Raw genomic sequence first — 19,693 nt, 5'->3', positions numbered from 1 at the left:
ATATGTATTGCACTTGGAGCAACACACATCTTATGTAGATAGGATTAGATGTGGATTACCTTTTCCTGTTTTCTTCTGCAGCTGACAAAATCCTGCAGTCACGCTCCTGGCTGTGTTTTTGCTGCCTTATCAGTTCAAAGTTTAAGCATTCCCAAATATTCCGTGAAAACTCTTTTAATAGTCCCCTTGTATGTCCTCTCAGGATTCAGCCTGCAAGAATGAAATATGTGTGAAGTGCCCCCTGGGTTTTGGGAGGAGGTAGAAATTGGTTCAAATTGGCAAAATGTGCGCATCTGACAACACGAGGACTTAAAAATTGATTAAAAAAAAAAAAGGGAGAAATTTAGAGCATATTGAACCACTTTCCCTAATTAGCCAAGCTAGTGAAATATGTATATCTGCATGTAAATACATATGCCATATAAAAAAGCCTGACTATTGGAAGTATTTTCAATCCATGACAAATGTAAGCATTTGTTACTAATTTTTCATAGGTTGGAGCTGTGCTAAGCAGTGCTCCCAAGGCTGGGAGCACCGACTGGGAGGTGAGAGGAATGGGGGCTCTTGTCACGAAAAGATCATCTCCGACTGGAGTTTTGCCCTTCTCTTTGCTAGTTTTGCAAGTCACCTCTGAAAAGGAAACTAATATCCATGAGATAAATCAAGCAGAAGATAAAACCCTTTTATTCCTACAAGGGTGTTTTTTCTTTTTATGAGTAATGGTGTAGAACACACAAGAACGCGCGGGTTGTTGGCTAGAACAAATGCTTTCTAAACCTTGGTGTATTTGCTCTCGGAGAGATTTTGTGGGGGGAAAAGAAAATTATAATGACTGTGGGAAAGTGATAGAAAAGGTTAAAAAAACCCCCAAGGTTATGAGAAGAGGAATTTGTACAGAGATCAGGTGTTGTGAGCAGAGCAATAATGATAAAAAAAAAAAGAAGTTTTAGACCACAAGATATACTAAATTAGGCAAAGATTCCAGAAACAAAACTGATCTTTTGGCTTTAAAAACGTAGATTTTTTTTCTGTGGATTTAATTACATTAAGGTGAAAGTTCTGTGCTTTTGTTCTGTGCTTTTATACACAGTTTGTAGAAGTAATCTTACAAAAATCTCATTGTGTGTGTATTCTGATACATCACATAATATTCCACAAATATATTGAATATAAGAAAGAGCATCTAAAACAGTAGAAAAACTTCCGGTTTGTATCTGTATGCACTTGTGTCTGCTGCTTTGGTTCAGCCTGCACAGATTTTATGTTGTTTTGGTTTTTTTTTCCATTACAGGTGCAAATGAAATGCTGGCCAATTAGTTATAGCACATTAGAATTTGCCTGCCTTCGGCTGAATAGCGAATTTACTTTCTATGGTACTCTCAAAATGTTCTTTAACAGGATAAAAAACAATGCTTGAGATACAGTTTAAGAAATATCATATTGCCAATTTTAAAGCAGAACTATTTTTGCTTGATGATGCATGACTTAAAATCCACATCATTGCAATTAGACAGTAATTGTAATGTGTCTCATTGATGATATTTTCTATTACTCCACCTTTTGCATTTTAACTGACCTCAGGAAGAATCTCAAGGGATTGATCACAGATAATTTTGCGCTGTTACAAGATCCTGATTTTGTTACAATTCAAACAAAGGGCGGAGGAAATTCCAGGACGTAAAAACTCATGCCGTCAAAATTTCATATTTTAATCGGTTGCCTGTTTGCAGAGGGGGATAGGGGTTTATGTCCTGTTTTAAATCTGTTTTTAAGTGCAGCCCTGACAGTGGAGTTGCTGTCAGGTATCTTTAGCTGCTAGAAGCAGCTCATACCCGTTTTTCATCTTTCAAGCCTTTATATCTGTCAGTTCTACCAATGTCTCTGTAAGGAAGTGGAATCAACCTGCTTGTACAGGGAAGATGTGGAAGCTGTGACTTGCCCCAGATCACTTCAGTTGATAGGGAACTAAAATAAGAAATTAAGAATTCTGGATTACTTCTGTACACTTTGGAATGTTTTCTCTGATTCCTAGTAGAGATTCCTGCTTTTACCAAGCAAGAAGCCTAAGAAGCTTTTTCACTTTTGGAGGAAAATGGCTGGAGTCCTTTCTGTGTGGAGATTCCATCTTAGCCCTTCTTCCTTGCTTAAGAGCTTACGATGAATAACAGAAAACTATTCTAATTTTTCTTCTTCTTTGATTTAGCAGAATTCTGTTTTGCTATACACAGAATTATGTAGGAAAACTCCTACTTCTAGAAAAGTCCACAGTCCCTTGATTTGAACCAATCAGGTTTGAACCAATTATATAAAAAACATTGGATTTTCACATTTAGCCCTGTTGTCAGAGCTCTCTGGTATGTGGGGCAGGTTGCAGTGCAGCTCTTCTGTTAACAACTGTGTCAAATGCGTTGTAATTTTAGCAGAGAGATTCTTAGCTGTGACATTCTTGTGAAAGGTTTTTCCCCAAAAGTCTTCGGGCTGGAATTGATTTACGTGTTACGTTTCTGATAAATGAGTTCTCCTTTGTCAAGTTGCAAATGCAGTTGTTTCAGGAAACTTTTAATTTAGTTGACAAAGTGACTTGTTTACCGTAAGTTATACACACACACATATCTAAGAAACAAAAATAAGAAACAAGGATTGCAAAGTTAGGAAGTGCCAATTTTGTACTTTTCTCTGTTAATACAAAACTAGGTCAGTGTGGCTGAGGACCCTGGTCGCAGGCCATGTGTTTAATACAATGACCATCCATGAGGGCAGGTTTTAAATTTGCACTACTGATGGTAGCTTAGTCACTCTACAACTTTGGTGTGTTTGTTTTAGGATCCAGATAATCTGCTGTCTTTGTCATTGTGTGCTGTTTATTATGTGGGTTTTCCAATATTGGTCTTTGTGAATATTCCTTAAAAAAAAAAAAAAACAAACCAAAAAACAACCAACTCTGGGTAAGGTTCATACAGCGAATTTGAGCCTTGTTCGTTATCAACTAAAGTCCAAAGATGTAAGAAATACTTCACAAATTCTTTGCATCCCTTCTGAAGTGTTAACTAAGTGTTAGCAGAAATAGCCTGAGTGTCAGCTGTTAGTGTCTTCTAATGAGTTTTTCATCTTAATAGCTGAACTAGAAACATTTATTTGTTGTTAGATAGCTGCAGAATGTTTCGTTCATCCAGCAGTTACCCACAGCTGTATATAAACGAAGAAACAGAACTTAGAGGCATTTGTTTTCAGCTAAAATAAATACTTGCTTTCAAAATGTTATTTAAAAATACGAGTGACAGCTTTGGAATCTCTTCATCCCTGTATTATATTCACTCTTTCACATCATTGATTTACAAGCTAATGAAAAGGTTATGATCACAATAAAACAACACAGAGCAATAAATTACTAAGTCTGTAAAAATACGTGGCAGTATTTAGATCTTTGGTTAGATAACATTGTATTCTGTTCTGAAAAAGGATGTAAGAACAGGGGACCCACCTGGAGTTTAAGCTTCAGGTCCCCAAAGGTCTGTCTTAAACTGATCTCTGTGCCCAGATTAAGTAAACTCCGATTGCTAGACCAGGGTGGAACAGAGCTTGTTGCTTTTCGAAGTGCAAGATGCACTTAGGGACGTGTTAAGTTTCCTGCTAATGCAGGGAATTATATTTTTTTGATTTGGTTGTAAAGATAAATATTGGCAAAACCTGTTACTGCAGCTGGGGTTGTCGTGTAAAACACAAGTGCTTAACACATAATTTTAATTTTGAAGATTTTTCCATATTTATAGAGGCAAAACTGACTTGTTCTCTCTTCCCTTGGGCCTTTAACCAATATTGGGAATGGGGTTCAGTGGTCTCTCCTTCAGAATATCTGGTCAAGACTTTATACTGGCTTTTCATTTTATTTGCTTTGCATTTTTCATTATTATTGTGGCTGTAATGCTTTCCCAGGTCACCACAAAAGTCTTTTCTTTAGCAGAAACGCTCTGCAGAAGAAAAGATAACACCACTGTTTAGGTATTTCTTTAAATTTAAAATGTGATGTGTTTTACATACAAAAATTCAGGTGGTTTCATTATATAATAAATCTTTCATAGCCTTTGAGCATTCCTGCAGTTCAGCCTGTCCCATAGGAGTCCTTCCACAAGTCCTTCCTCTGCGTCGTGTTTCCAAAAACACGCGGCTCTTCTTGAGCCAGTTTCCACAATCTTGGACACTTTGCTGAGAACATTCTGTATCTGGGCAGTTCCTATTTACCTGGGACACCAGTGACTGAAGTCATTGAATTACTCGACAATTATTCACTTATTAGCCAGATATTTGAAAATCCTTAAGTTTTTCAAAGAAATTTTTGGTCATAGTGCTGCCCATAAACTGAAAAAGTAACAGCAGAGATGTTAAATAAACCCCCATAAATATTCTTCATTTGAAATTCTTGGCTTTTTATAAAAATAGATTATAATGCTGTTAAAGAAATTGAAACCAGAACTTTCAAAGTCAGGAAAATGTGTCAAATCTCCCTGAAACTGTTAATCTGATGCTTTCAGCAGTGTTAGTCATAGGTGACCAGTAGAAACTATGTCCTATTTAAGAAATTTTGGGACCGTTTACTTTTCTTACCATTGAGTGAGTAAAAACTTGGAAATATGCAGGAGGTTAGGAGCTTATTACTCTTTCTTGTTTGTGCTTTTGAGGTCTACAGTAGGTTTTTATCTAATAAAATTTTGAACCAAAATCATCTTCCCTTTCATCACCTTTTTTTTTTTTAATATACTTAATCATGATGATATTAAAACTAGTTAAACTCTCCAAGTTGCCTGACATATTTAGTACATCAGCTTTATGAAGGTTTTCTCACACTTTTTTTGTAAAAACAGTGCATACTTGTTCTTTTTCTTGGTCTTCTCTGTCCTAGTCTCTGTGGGAGATGCGTGAACAATTTTAGCATTATCCCAGGAATTATGATGGTATAATAACATTCGAAGCGTGTCTAAAAGTCAACTGCTGAGAGGGATGAGGTGTGTGTGTGTCATGTGTTGAAGGGGGATGCTGGAGGACCTGGAGCCCTACGTCCTCGCTACATTTCTGGTCCTGGCTATATTGGCTCAATGGCCAAAATCTGCTCGTACTTCAGTAAGAAGCAGCTGCGCCCAGAGAAAGATCAACGCCAGAAACATATACAATATTGGATAAGCGTGAGAAATCTTTGATCTGTAGAGCTCAGAGTTGTCTCTTTATTAGCACGTAATTTAACATGGTTTAATATCACACAGACCAAATCCTCTCTCACCGTTTGGTTTCTTAGGCCAGGTTCTCGACTTTTGTTTTCCTTGGATGGAAACCTTCCCTAGTTACCAACCAGTGAACAAACATATTTAGACATAAGACCAAGTATTGCTTGTCATCTCCTTTCAATCAGAAATCGAATTTACAGCCACAGTAAAAACAACAAAACCAATGTTTGCTTTCTTCCTCCCTCCCTTTTTTTGAACTCCAGTGATAAATATGATGTGGTTTAAATTTTATCTATATATCTAAAATACTCCATTGGAAGCTATTGAAAATAGTATTGCTTTTACTGCACCACTGTGGATGATGTGTGTATTCCTTAAAAAGTGGTTTAAGCTGTATGCATGAATAGAAATTTTGGTGTTTATAGTAAGTACATCGTTGCCGAGGTACTTTGTAACTTATGTTTAGAACTCAACGTAATTTCTCAGATTTTAACTATTTCAAAATTTCTCAGTACAGAACTTTCCCTCTTCTAAGTTTTTTATCACTTTGGCACAACAAAACATCATTGCAGTTCTACCTTTTACTAAATTATCTTAGAATCTAATATTTCATCAACATAACATCTACATGTTTTTTCAGCTGTTTATCAAGATATAAATCCTATCCCCTGTGCCCTATGTTTATTTTAACCTATGGTAATACATTTTTACCTTGTGTTTTGTGTAACTACATTAACAGCAGTGCTGGGCAGCGGGGTAGTTGCTCTTTGTGGACTTTCTATTTCTCCTTTCATCCTTTTTCTCTTGGGTTCTTTAGAAGGATATTTAAAATGTGTATGAGAACTGCAATACACTTTTCCTGCATGATGTGTGTAAATGTTTTCAGATTCATTCTTTTGTTGTCATTATAGTTTTGTCCACATGGAGTATTTTCACATGCACATTTATCCCCTTGGGTACAGAGACATTCTGTTGAGGTGTCCAAGTACTTAGAAACTTTCTGTGTTAGGAACACATTAAGAAATTCCAAACAGTTTTTCCCAGTGTAAACTGATCTTTTTTAACTTAATCTTTGCCTTTGCGAAGTTCAGCACTTGTTACTTGTCTGAAGCAGTAATGTTTATCAGTAGTAATGTTAATGAGGTCTCTAATGTATAGTTTTGCTCATTATTGAAAAATACAAAAGGGTGCAGCATCGTGCACTGCGCAAGCACCATGACAGTGCTGCTCTGTTTCTGTAGGTAGCTACTATGTTCTGGCCTCCTGCTCGTTAGAGACTCTGAAAAGTCCAAAGGGAATTGTATAATGTTACCATTTCCCTGTGCCCTAATGCATTAGAAATTCATTTATGAATGTCAGCAACTGCAGCTATGTTTTATGGAATGAGATCTGTAATGGTTTAAAGACATGCATCAGTCTATATGGTGCTGGCTCGTACTCTCAAAGGAGCCCTTTGTAAATAGAGCTGTAATAGGTCTGGGACTGGCCTGTGTGGGTCGCAAAGACCACAGTAAATGTCACCAGTGGCTGGGCCCAAAATGACATTACATTTTTACAGTGCTAGAAATTAACACTGTAAAAAATTTTGAACCAAGTGAAGAAATATCAAAGGTTGTCAAAGGTTCAAATTACAGTATTTCAATTGTAAATGTTACTTATGACTAACCTTATCTCATCAAAGAAATTTTATTTTCCCTTGAGTTGGCTCTTGACATTTTCAATCATGTTAATACAATCCTCAGCAAAAAATCGGGTTTGAGCACGACGATCTGGGAGGTCATTAGCCAGGACAATGCTGGTAATTGCTACTCATCTCCCCTCTGTCAGGTTAAAGCCATTCCCCCTTGTCCTGTCCCTGGAGACCCTTGTCAAAAGCCCCTCTCCAGGTTTCTTGTAGGCCTGCCCCCCAGTGGTATAGAGAGGCAAAGCTTGGGGCCACGGAGCCCTAATCGTGTACATTTGGGGATTGTATGCAGAGGAGGATCGTCCTTGGGGAATGCAGAATTTTCCTTCTCTAAAACTACTGTCAGGGTGGACTTGAGGATGGTCTGCACACAGCAAACGTGCAGGCACGAGCTGCTGCGCGTTCACCATGCGTAGCTCGTACTCGAGGGTGGAACAAGATTTCACAGTTGTCTCCATCTCATTATTTCCATCTGTCTATCTGGACAGTCAGGCAATCAAATTAACCCCTGATCAGTCACTGGATTTTGTTATGAAAATGGCTAGAAAATTTCATTTCTGTGTATTTTTAAGATTAAATTTTTCACAAAGTGTGGACTCTCAAACCTATTAGAAAAGTTTACCTATTTACTGTTTGCCTCCTAGATTCTGTCTGCCATAATTTAAATTTTAAAACCTAATTATTAACTATTATACGGGTTTTTTATAACACTGGCTAATCATACTCTGTCATATACAGTGGTTTATTATTTATCTCAAATGCTACAATGGATAATTACTAAAGATTTTTTAATCTAACTGTTGTTAAAAATGAAAGAAATTTTGAATTTATATTTTCCAGTGCGATTTTATTACTCCTCCATGGCTTATTTGCTATACAGTGGTTTTCTTTGTGCTTTGTGTGATTTAATTTCTAAGTCATATATGTGGGAAAAAGCAGTATGCACATCAGTAGGTAAATAAAAGCAGACAGAATATTTGGTAAGCAGAGGGAATACTTGGTAAGCAGTACATCTCCTGCACTGTTTTACCCCTTTCTTCTTTCCTGTGCTTTTATCTTCTTGCTATGACAAATGCTTATGTACCACCTATTACCTCCTTCCCCTTAAATACCATTTTCCTCCCTCTTCTCCTAAAAAAACACCCACAAGTGTGAAACTTCGATTTCATGGAGGCAGTGAAATAACTTCTGTAATGTGCAGTTTGGAGTCCTTGCGATTTGACTCTAAAGATTACAGCAAGATACAACCAAAGGTTTTTCTAGAGGAAAATGTTGGCACCAGGAGGAGAATAGGTTTGTAAGATCTTAGTATTCAGAAAGAAATTATAAATGTAAGAGGAAATATTTCCAGAATACCCTTATGAACTGTAAATTCAGGGCCCAAGTCTGCTTGAGTTCCTCAGTTGGAGTAATTTAGTAAGTGTAAATAGTCTCACTGGTTGGTACACGGCAGCAGGGTCATGCAGGGTGCCTGTCTTAATAATCTTGTTTTGCTGCAGTTGTAATATGTTGAATTTTTAAGCAAAAAAAAAAAAAAGCAGCATGTTCTCTATTAGATATGAAAAAAATGCTTTTTATGAGCACATGCTCTATGGAATCTTTATATTAATAGCATCTTGGCATTTTACACTCCCAAGGCAGTCTCAGAAACCATGCGAGGTATGAAAGTCTGGTTTGTAAGTGCTGTAATTTGTATCAGGACCAGATCTGATCAAGTCCAAATGTGGGGGGGGCTTATTCCTAAAATGCTGGATCCATTTTAAGCTTTTATTCACCTTTGTAAGAACAGCCAGCCATATAGAGTTGGGCTCAGACTATAGGATATAAAGTTACTGTGTGAATAAAAATCTGGTAATCTAAATCAAAATAATTCGTGCATTAATAGGCTGGAAGAGGGAATAACTTTACCTGACACTTCTTTAAACTCTTTTAGTAACGTTTCAAACTGAGCTCACTGTGGTGCTTGCTGCATGCTTACCTCTTAGCAGCCTTCAGCATAACATTATCAGGTTGTCATTTTTACTGTTGCATGACTTTTGATTTATGTTTTGGCCATCAAAGTTGCCAAAATATGATGATTTGATACAGCATTCTGTAGCTTCAGCTTGTTTAGTTCAGCAGTTTCCTCTGTGCACTCCAATAGCCTTAGTTTCCTAAGAATTAAAAATTTTATTACCAGACATTTGTACTTCCCATGGACTAGAAAGAAGAAAGTTTCGAGTTGGTCAGGGAGAAAGTTGTCAGCAGCCCGGGGAACATTCCTGTGACACGCTAGTGTTAGAGGCTTTGATAATTCCTTTCTGATGTTGTGAGAAACCCACATTTTACATGTCTTTCCTTTGAAAACTTCTGCTTTGATTGTAAAAATAAGTAATTTTAACCTTCTAAAAGGAAGATTTTATGCCACTCTGATGAGCTTTAGTTCTGGTATCCAATTGTGTGGCCACACACATGCAGGGTGCCTGGTTTGGGGTGTGATTCCCCCCCCCTTCCTCCTTTGTTGATGCAAACTTTTTGGTATGTGGGTAGAACATTAGTCAAGTAGAACTTAATGCGTACAAGTATTACCGAACAAAAATATGTGCTTCTAGCATTTATTTTAGGTTATATGCTAGTTTTACATTATCCCAGCTGGGTATTAAACTGAGTTACAGAACTGGCAGTATGTTGGGGAAAACCAGATGTGTACTCTAAGAAAACAATAGTTTTGGGTCCAGAGCTTTCATTGAAGTCTGCTTCAAATTCACACTAGGTATTCCTCTCCCTTTTCTCTCACAAAAAACAAAACAAAACAAAACCAAACAAAATTATAAAATTGAGAGTTGTTCAAAAACGCATTTTAAAACGTCCAAATGATGATCGGAAAGTTTAACATGTATGCAAATGCTATCTGGATATGGCTTCAGAAAGTAAAGACCTTTGGCTGGCCTGGAGGCTCAGCTGGTAGCAAAACACATTGCTGTATGAGAGACCCTGATTTAAGTTCAACCACAGGCCATTAATATGTGGAAGCTCCACATAGGTGAAACTTTCAGCTCTACAGCAGAGTAGTAAAGGATTCGGAGACTGTGTTACTGATAGATTGTTCCTGTAATTACATCCCAAAGTCATTGTCTGCCCTCGTTTTCACTGAAGTGGAAAATGAATACAAGGAAGTGCGCAAAACCTTGGAGAACCACGGAGATTGCTGCTCTGGATGGGTAAAGTTGCCCTGACAATAGACATATGGTTGGAGTTTAATTTACGGGGGGCAACAGACTCTCAACTACTGTGCCAATTATTTCCCACCCCCTAAGCAAAGAGATTTCAATAATTTATAGGAGAACAGGGTGTATGTGTTACCTAATGTGTTCAGAATGACTCGGTACCGTTTTCTAAGCAATGCAGGAAGTAAAGTGGATAAACAATCACTGCTTAGTTGTCTTGATTCAGAATTTAAACAGCAGAGGTTTTGCTATCTTCTGTAATACTAGTTTTGCTGAAAATGCTTTCCTGTGCTTTCCCACTTCATACCATAGGCTAAGACATGGAAGCAAAAAGCAAATTTTGAAAATCACTACCAGAAAAATTATCTTGTATTCTCAACATGGAATGTACCTGGCAATTCACATTTTTAAGAATTTATGTAATTGTTAAATATCAGGTTACTGGCTCCAACTTGAGAAAAATAAATAAAGGAGGAAATTAATTCAGTAACTAGGAATTCATTAGCAAAATTGGGAAAATATCATCTTCAGCACTGTAACATGTAGTACATGACTCAGTCAAGCAAACTGACACTCATTTTCATTTTATGACTTTAAATTAGAAAGGGCCTGTTTACATCATTGTATGGGCTGGTGTCAAAGAAGGACCAAATTCTTCTCTGGGATATTAGAAACATTTGTCCCCTTAGTGCATTGAAGAAAAGGGAAGCACATGTGCTGTTCCTTCACTGCGCAGGCTTCTGGGGGAGAAGCGAAGTAGAAACAATCCAGTTTCATGTGGAGAGAAGGATGTACAATTACTGTCTTATCTGTGCACTCAGTGGAAATCAGAGGGTAGTGATTGGTGTTAGTCTAATGTTAGTAAATCTGTCAAAAAGATGATAGTTTCAAAAATGAGTGGATATATGTAACAACATCCACTTCAATGAAAGAACTTAATCATTTCTCCTAATTGCTTTTGTTTGAGAACTATTGTCTGCAAATGCTTTTGACATGAAACATAAGGTTTTCTGAGGTGGAACATGATATATAGCTTATGCATTACATCTGCTTTTAGTTTTGGTGATTGTTGGAATACACTTAGCAGTTTATAGCAGCACTGTCTTTTTTAGTGTGAATAATGTAAATGGAGCAGGTAAAGCCTCTATTATTTTGAATTCTTTTTACATGAACTTAGCTAGTAGATAAAAGCCAAGATTAGAGATACAGTTGGGTATTGTAATTCTCTTCCTGCTGATATCCTGTAGTCTTTTGTACTGATATCTAGAGAAGTCCAGGTGTTTTTGTCACGTGTGTCATTCTAAAACTCAGCCATATTCCTATGTTTAATTCTAGCTTAAGTTCTGGAGTACATATTCTGTTTACAAATGTGTATACCGTACTATAATATGACTACGACTCCTTGTGTGTATGTCTTGCAGCGCTCTGTCATTCATGTTGATCTTGAGATTTGGGTGGAAATGCAAAACTCCAGAAGACAGACACCTTGAAGTTCTGGGTTCCTTTCCTGAAGGCATCTTCCTCTAGGTCATGGGGAAAAAACCCATTCAAGGGAAAAAACCCTGAGTGTTTGAACCTGCTCTTTAAGTTCTGTCCAGTTTACGCTTTTTCTTGTCCTTCCTGTGATTTTTTCATGAATTATGTCTACAGTGTTCTTTTTTGTGCAAGTTTCTCTAAGAAACTTATTAATGTAACTCAGGTAATTCTCAGAAGTACTGGGTTTTTTTTTTTTATTTAAGTATTCTTTAATTGACAAGCACTGGTGTAAAACTTTCTCCAACTTCTGATTTATAGCTCAAGCGCACTTACAGTTAACTCCTCACTGCGGTTGTTCCTACCATTCTTCTGCTTTGCTTTTGAAGCCATTATGTATTTCTGAAGCTGATTGATATAAATTGAGCTGATTACATCATTTCATAATTAAAATGCAGGAGGCACTGTATTAATTTTCTTTTCCCTAGGACTTTTCCTGAACATTGCAATACTAGAACTTTTCTGCTCCTCTGTGTATAAAAGGCTCATGCCATCGTCGCATGTGCTTTTTTTTTCCCCATCCATATTTCTCTTACTTAATAGCATCCTGCAGTGTATGGTAGGAGCAGTGTTTTGTTGCTCTGGCAACAAAAGCCAAACTTTCAGATGTTATTTTTCTAGTATTTAAAAAAAAAAAAAAATCACTGCCAGTTATGATGTAAACATTTGCAGTTCCCCCCAAATGTCTTTTTCTTCTTGGAATGAAAGTAAAATCACTGTTCCGAGGGGAAACTGAGAAATTGGTTTAGAAGCAAAATAACAGATGTGTGTGGTTCTGGTAGATCCTCGGTAATCTGGTCTTACTATTTTTAAGTGGCATATTTACTACTAGCCTCATTGGAGAGGATGCACCCTCTCATCAGCACTAAGAGTCCAAATTCTAGTTTTAAGTTATTTATGAAAGGATTGAATGCTCTTTCTGCTGAAATTGCCTGAAGACTTTAGCAGAATTGCATAGTAAATGCTGAAAGTGCTTCAGCATTTATCTTGACCTGTTGTTTTAAGTATAATTCATCCCATCAGGAATTGGAGACTGGAGGATGGGACCAGCAGGGTGACATTTAAAGCCATGTTTACGTTTACATGCAGGGACTTGCCACATAAAAATGTAAAGGCAGACAGTCCTTTAGGACTGAGTTATCCTCTCCCTCTTGGCAAGGTTATGTCACACCAAAAAATTTCCCACCAGCCAGATGCTGTGTGAGTCACTATTTATTATTCACTGGGATAACCTTTATCAGTGCTGGTCAGTTAGAGGGGGTCGGGGTCACTCCTGTCTGACTTTTTCTTTTTGCATTCGGCAGCTACAGTTTAGTAAGATTTCTTTGACACTGTAGTATTTTTCTCTGAACTATCGAGCCATTTCTTAATAGCACTTAGCTCTATGTTGAAAAAAGCCCAAAAATAACATTCTGTTGGGAAAAAAAAATAGTGAATTATCGTAGAGAGATCTAATTGTCCACTCTTGAAAAATCTTCCTCTTTGGAAGTGGTTCCATCAATTTTACCATACTTAGTGCTAACAGGAAGCCATTTCATCACAAAATGTTGCAATTGCATAGATTTGAGTAATATTTGCTGTTCTTAGAGTGAATTAACGCAAAAGATTTTGCAAGCTGTAACAGAATGTCGAAGGCTGAGCTGAAATGCTTTTTTTCTTTCTTGCCAAAAGGTTATTGAGGCATAGGAAATAATTTCTGGTGGGTTGAATGCCTGGCAGCCACATGTCCACATGTGCGCGTGTAGATTGTATAATGTAAAACATTGGTTCACCAGAAAAAAGATACAGAAAAGAGATATTAACCAGAGGTTTGCCTTCAGAGAAGGTGGGCATGAAATCCCCAACGTACCCGATTTAGGGAACAATAAATGAGGTGCAGGTACATCAAACTAGCTTTTGTGGAACAGCTCCAATGACACGGTAGGTTATGGTTTGGGAAGTGCAACATCTGAGAAGAGCCATCAGTTGACCACAAAGTTGTTTTGAGAAGTTTCCCTTGGTGAGCGATTTACTAAGAGTATCTTCATACAAAAGATGAGTCAGATGTACTGTACAGATTTCCTTACAAGCCTCATACTTCCAAAGAGCCTCGTTAATTTGATACAGTGAATTCAGATGAGGTAACTCTTCTTTCCGTAACCAAGTAATTTTTACTGAAATTACATCTGCAGTTGAACTGCCATTTAATTATAATTAAGTCTTGCACATGTGCTAGTTTAAAGTGTGTTTTAAGTGGAAGTCTGTGTCTTGTTTTGGTGTATTTTACATTATTTTACAGGGCCTGAGTCCATCTCTACTTGTAGTAAAAGGAAGGCCCCCACTTGGCTTACATGGGACGTGACCCCAAAGCATCTTGAGACAATACTTCTTTCTTTGCTGTGTTATCTGTTGATAACAGATACATCACTGTCTCTCTACCTGTGATACTGAGTTAAAATAAAATCCTGCTTATGTGGATGTGGACTACTTACATAAAGGATTTCCTATAATCTCATTATATTTAGATCACGTGATACAAAGCTTGATTTGGGCAGTTATTTCTTTGTAATTAACTTTGCATCCCTTTCAGCCAGCATAATACTTCACAGATAAAGTTTTAATTACACTGATTACCTTTTTGTCTTCAGTACCAGCCACTTCTCCAAGGAGCTGTTAGGCTGCGGAGGGACCCCCAGCTCTCCGTGTAAGGGCATGTGTGTTGACCCAGTGAAAGTGTGAGATACTTATAACAACTGCACCTTTGCCCTTAGGTGTTCACTTAAATTTAGGCAGGATGCATTTAACTTGGAGAGAGATCAGGAGCCTCATGGGTTTTTCATACATTATGTGTATGTGGAAAAATGTATGTTGGATATGCTTAGGAAAGGGTGAGAGACAGTGATGGTGAGAGCAGGTACTTTTTTAACAAAAGTCAACATGAACTGTATTAATTTGGTCTTTTTCTGCTCCTTATGTTTCTGCAATTTATTTACCAAATAGATGTGAACAATTTAGAAATATTGCAGAATATTTATTTGTAAATTTTTAAATTATTATTAATATTTTTCTTTCCTCAGGGCCTATTACAGCATTTCACTGGTGGCTGCTATTCTCTATAAAGCCATAGTGCTGTAAAGTATTGATGGCTTTACTGAATAGTTGGTCTTCAGAGGCAGGGGTTTGCTTCTTGGGGACCAGTGCAACAGAGGTTTTGGGAAGCAAGGTGGTGTGTCGTGAAAGGGCTTTTAAAGATGCAGATGGTTTAAATACATGAAGCCACGATTTGCCATCACTCATCTAGCTCAATCCAACTGCAGCCACCAGAAAGATGGACTTTTTTGTGAAGTTTGTTTAAGTAACCACAATAGCTGCAGTTTGTGTTCACTCTGTTCTCCAGGTTTTGTACAGGCGTGTTAAGGGAATCTCAGAGTAGACATTATGGAGTAGAGCTGTGTTGTGCTATATGCTGAAAGTAGAAGCAGATGAGATGGTTTATTGTTTGTTATGCAAGGAAATAATGCCACTGATAAAAATGTACTCTGGAATTATCCTTTTCATTTTTCCACCCTCGGCACAGCTGAAATGAGTTTCACTTTTCATGCCTTTTAGTTTGGGGAATTTAAAGGAGGTGCTCTCAGTTATATGACTCTGTAGGGGTGTTAGTTAATGAAGTTTTGACAGATTTAAGGTCACATTTTGCACGGTTCAATTCAGCACACTTAGAAATACACAGCAGGGAGAGTTCCTCTCTCTGTGAACTGCTATATATTAGACTTCTATATATGCTGAATTTATTTTTGTATTGGCACATTTTATGTAAGAAATAAATAGCCAATTTAGGTACAAGTTGTTGTTGGAATAAGGAAAGGACTCGAAGTAAAGCTTTACGAACTAGATCATTAACTTTAGAAGGATACCCTAATCTTTAAGAGCAGTGGATCCTTTTTATATTGTTTTATATTGTTAGATCAAACGTACTTCTATTTTAAGAGAAATGTGTTGTGACGTTAATGGGAATATGTTACCTTAACGCTTGCTGTGTAGTTTTCTGCAAAACCCTTGTCATACAACACTTCAGTATTTGAGGACAAGTAAGTGAATCAGTTTGATTTTGGGTGATGGAAACTGCCAGCAGAACACATGATTCTGTATATTCCAACTTTGGTAGCTGCTTCATTACCACTGGGTCTCTCAGCACCCTTATTTTTTCTCTTTTCTCTTCTGCATAATGCAGTCCGTATCTGGTGTCTTGCTCAAGTGGAAAGGAGACTTAATAGCTCAATCTTTCCTTTGGCATCAGTTCCTTTTATGTTTTAATATGGTCTTTCTGGGCACAGACATTACAAAGAGTCTGTTTTTTAATTCAATAAATATGCCCAGTTTAGAGGAAGTGTTTAGAAGGTAATTAGAAATTAATTAAAGCATGTTAGCATACTTAATGTAAATCAGCATTAATTTATTAAAAACAGGCTTGTTTTAGTGAGCTTGATTGACAGTATACTTATTTGCTTTGTATTTTCAACATGCTATTCTGATAACTTGGAATTGTGTCCCTGTAGCAAATGATTGAAGCCAGTGTTAACATTTATTCAAAAGTATTTAGTTGGTATATTGCAAAAAGTAATTTTAGCCTTCCAATTAGTATTTTGTAGTGTTTTCCCACAAATATCTTTGCCTAATGCTATTCAGTATTTTAATCAAAGATATGAAAGAAAATTAATAATTACTGATACATAAATGGCAGTATAATTAAAGTAATGAAAGTAACAGGTCATTTTTACACTCTGACCTAGATTGCTAGATATGATTGACTCAACTTGCCTTTTAATAAAGCTAGATGCAAAGTAATGTATTTTTCAAAGAGCAATTATTCCAGAATTATTTTATTATACTGGTGAAGGTTTGGTGGTCTGTTTGATAGGACAAAATATACTCTTTCACCTCCCAAACCTTTTCCTGCAGGGATAATGAGAGGACTTGGAAGATGGAGCAGTATGTTAGATGCTCCATGTTATTCCATCAACTGAAGTATTTACCATAAAGATGGGATGGCCTCTAAAGGAGATGTTGTACTTCAAAAAGTAGCTGTGGCTTTCATGGAAATCGCTTTGTGTGAGAGTCTTTAATTTGTGCTGTGTAAGACAAACTAGACAATGATCAGCCCTTTGTAACAGTAAAATAGAAAAACCTGTGAATTTCAGGAAACTCTGTGGTGGCTGGATATGAAACATTATTGGAGTACACATTATGGCCTAGTGGGTTTTCTTTCTCTTGTGGTGATGCTGGTATTGATGAAATGATCAGAACAAGTTCGACTTGAAAAATAAGAAATTATTGTATGTAATTATTTCAGAAAAATGTGAGTGCTATATCTTTTGGCTTTTTGCTTCACTTTAATGATCTCAGTAGTTTGAAGTCAGACATAGAGCAGCCATAAAAATGCACCTTAAAGGAAGAGAGACCTTATATTTTGGAGGCTTCTGCTTAAGAAAAGGTTGCCAATAAATGAGCTAAAGGATGGGTTACATTTTCCATGTGCTTACTCGGACCTCTGTATGCTTCTTATCGCTAGGTACTGAGAGGGGAAAGCTGCAGATGATCTCTGCAACACTGTGAGCCATCTGTCTTCCTTATCTTTTTGGAAGAGGAACTCCCAGTCTTTTATTGCTGTTAATATTTTGAAAAGTTTGGAAAATAAAACTTAGGCCTTAAAACTGTCTTGTAATTCCATTAAAATACTTACTGCTTTGTTTTAAATAGAGCCTAGGAAGTATGCAGAGGTATGTGGTGATCCTTGGTCCGTACTGTCTGCTGTGTATTTGTTCTGAAGAATTGCAGGTTAAATGGGAATTCATTTCTCCGGAAAGATAACACATCATCAGGCTGTATGCATTCTGACTTTATATACATATGGGATAGATAAATACCATGTAAGGGTTACTGTGATTTTCAATGAATACTGTTTGATCTTAGTGTGAAGACGGCTGCTTCTTTGAGAACAGCGAGGTCACTCCGTCCTTTGCTGCTGCTCCTTTTTGTGACATTAACACTTCAATTTTATTGGAACTGGACTGTAAGATCAGCAGAATAACTTTGTATCGGCCACCATTAGATAGGAGCTTGTCAATGCAGTTGACCAGGGTTAAATTGAACCAATGGCTTAAAGACGAAGGAGTGTAAAATAGATCATGTTACAGACTTTCCTCTGTACTTCAGTATCCTCCATACTGGACTCATTTCATACTATTTGGTCTTGCTCTTTTTCATCAAGGGAAATTAAGAGCTACAAAAGGCAATCTTATGGAAGAAAATACTGGTTTGTTTTGTTTTCTTTTTCCATACAGCTCCATTCTTTCGGCATTCTGCTTGCCTGTTCGAGATTCCTTAGTAAATGCCAAGGTGATGGAGGCCTTGGTGAGTCTAAGACTGATGTTTTCAAGGAACTCATTAGTTTTTGATATTAAAAAGTTTTGGGTTCTGGACCTTAATATAGAGTCTGCTTACTAGCGAGATGAAGCCATCTATAAGCCTGTAAATCCACTAAATAAATGCTTAGTTGGCATGAAATACAGTGGATATTTTTAATCTTCAGGCTGCATGAAACAAACTTGAAGACTGAAAAGTTAGACGAAGTGATCTTTTTTTTTTAAGTGAACATTTTTATCAGCAGAGCTTCCTGTCAGTTTAAGGAGCTGTGTCTTCTATTTGAATGTATTCATGTCTTTATTTGAATGTATTGGTGTCTTCTATTTGAATATATTCTTGTAGTTTTGCCATCAGTGATGAATGGCAGTGTAGGAGGATAATCGGCAGGTATTAAGTTTTTGTTTTCTAGGAATCCTGTAACCCCATAACCATCCTTACACTTCGGGGTTCAAACTGTCCTTTTAACCAGTGTTTTAGCTAGAACATTTCACCAAGATCTTTCTTTTTTCCTATGCACAACTAATTTCTTCTGTGCCACATTTGTTGAAATGGTTAGTTTCTGGCTCTTAAGTGTTACAGGATTTTCAGATGTGAACCTTCTATAAACAACCACTTTTTCAGTGACTCAAAACCTCATTTTTTAAAAGAAACATCATCTTTTATTGCATTCCTGCAGTAGAAATGGGAAGAAATTGTGGAAAAAAGACACCAAAATCCCAATGTGTCTTATTTTGGGGCTTTTTATAGCAAGGTAGGCAAACATATGTGCTTGCCTAGATTAATAAAAAAGCTCACAACAGTAGCAAGAATGTGTTTTAGAAGACTCAGTCTGGCAAGGACCAGCCCAAGGGATGGGGTTTTTTGGTAAACAAGCGGCAGTTACCTCAAAACAGTTACCTCTTTTTGAAGGTTGGGATTTAAAGAAACGTTTTAGGGTATGGGCTTCTAGAATATCTCAGTGATAAGTAAAATAAGCAGAGGATGTGATATGAATGGAACCGTGTTTGGAAACCGTGCTTGAATAATTTTGGAAGACACTGAAGGAAAACCTATTACATTTTAATTTTTTAATTTTATTTCCTGCCCTGGCAGTTGAATGTAAAATGGGAACTGTTAGTTATGGACTGAAATGGTCTTTAAATGGAAAGGAAGGGAGCAGAGAAAGTAGCTGGTTTTCATTATTAATACTAATTTTATTATTATGTTTTATATGGCAAGCATCGGACTGAAGAAGGGATTAGAAATCCAGGACCTTCAGACTCAATAGCTTGCGTGTCCTAAGTCATCAAGACTTTGAAGAGAAAATGACAGACGAAGAAAGGGGGAAAGGAGGGGGGGGGGAACCCAAAGGGAAAGGCAAAGGTTCAGGTCCATGGGATGCTGGTGCCCGGATTCATGCTGGTGCTGCAGTTCTCAGGAAGCCTGGGGTTGTGTTAGTGCTGCTATAAGGAGGGACAGAGAACTGTGTATGGGCACAATATCCTTTGAGTGGGTAGGAGGGAGCTGTCTGTCCCTTAGCTCATGTTATCAGGCTTGTCAGCTCTGATACCGCTAACTGAAAGCTTATAGAGCTTTAAGGAAAAACTAATATTTGGTCGAAGAGACTGTGATTCTGTATTCATGAACCATGCCAAGAGTTCACACTTCAT

General features: G+C 37.2%; 1 protein-coding gene and 1 long non-coding RNA gene across 3 annotated transcripts in view; both read left to right on the top strand.

Moving 5' to 3' along the window:
* BANP (BTG3 associated nuclear protein) overlaps positions 1–19,693 on the top strand; it is a 153,906-nt gene that overhangs the window by 126,549 nt on the left and 7,664 nt on the right. The gene's annotated exons all lie outside the window — the stretch shown is intronic.
* LOC115601001 lies at positions 881–8,416 on the top strand. Its single transcript, XR_003989207.1, has 3 exons — positions 881–891; positions 3,500–3,509; positions 8,237–8,416. It is a non-coding gene; the product is annotated as an uncharacterized LOC115601001 (long non-coding RNA).

Source organism: Strigops habroptila, chromosome Z, assembly GCF_004027225.2.
Source record: "Strigops habroptila isolate Jane chromosome Z, bStrHab1.2.pri, whole genome shotgun sequence".
NCBI classification, from domain to species: Eukaryota; Metazoa; Chordata; class Aves; order Psittaciformes; family Psittacidae; genus Strigops; species Strigops habroptila.
This window is presented reverse-complemented; position numbering and strand designations above follow the sequence as displayed.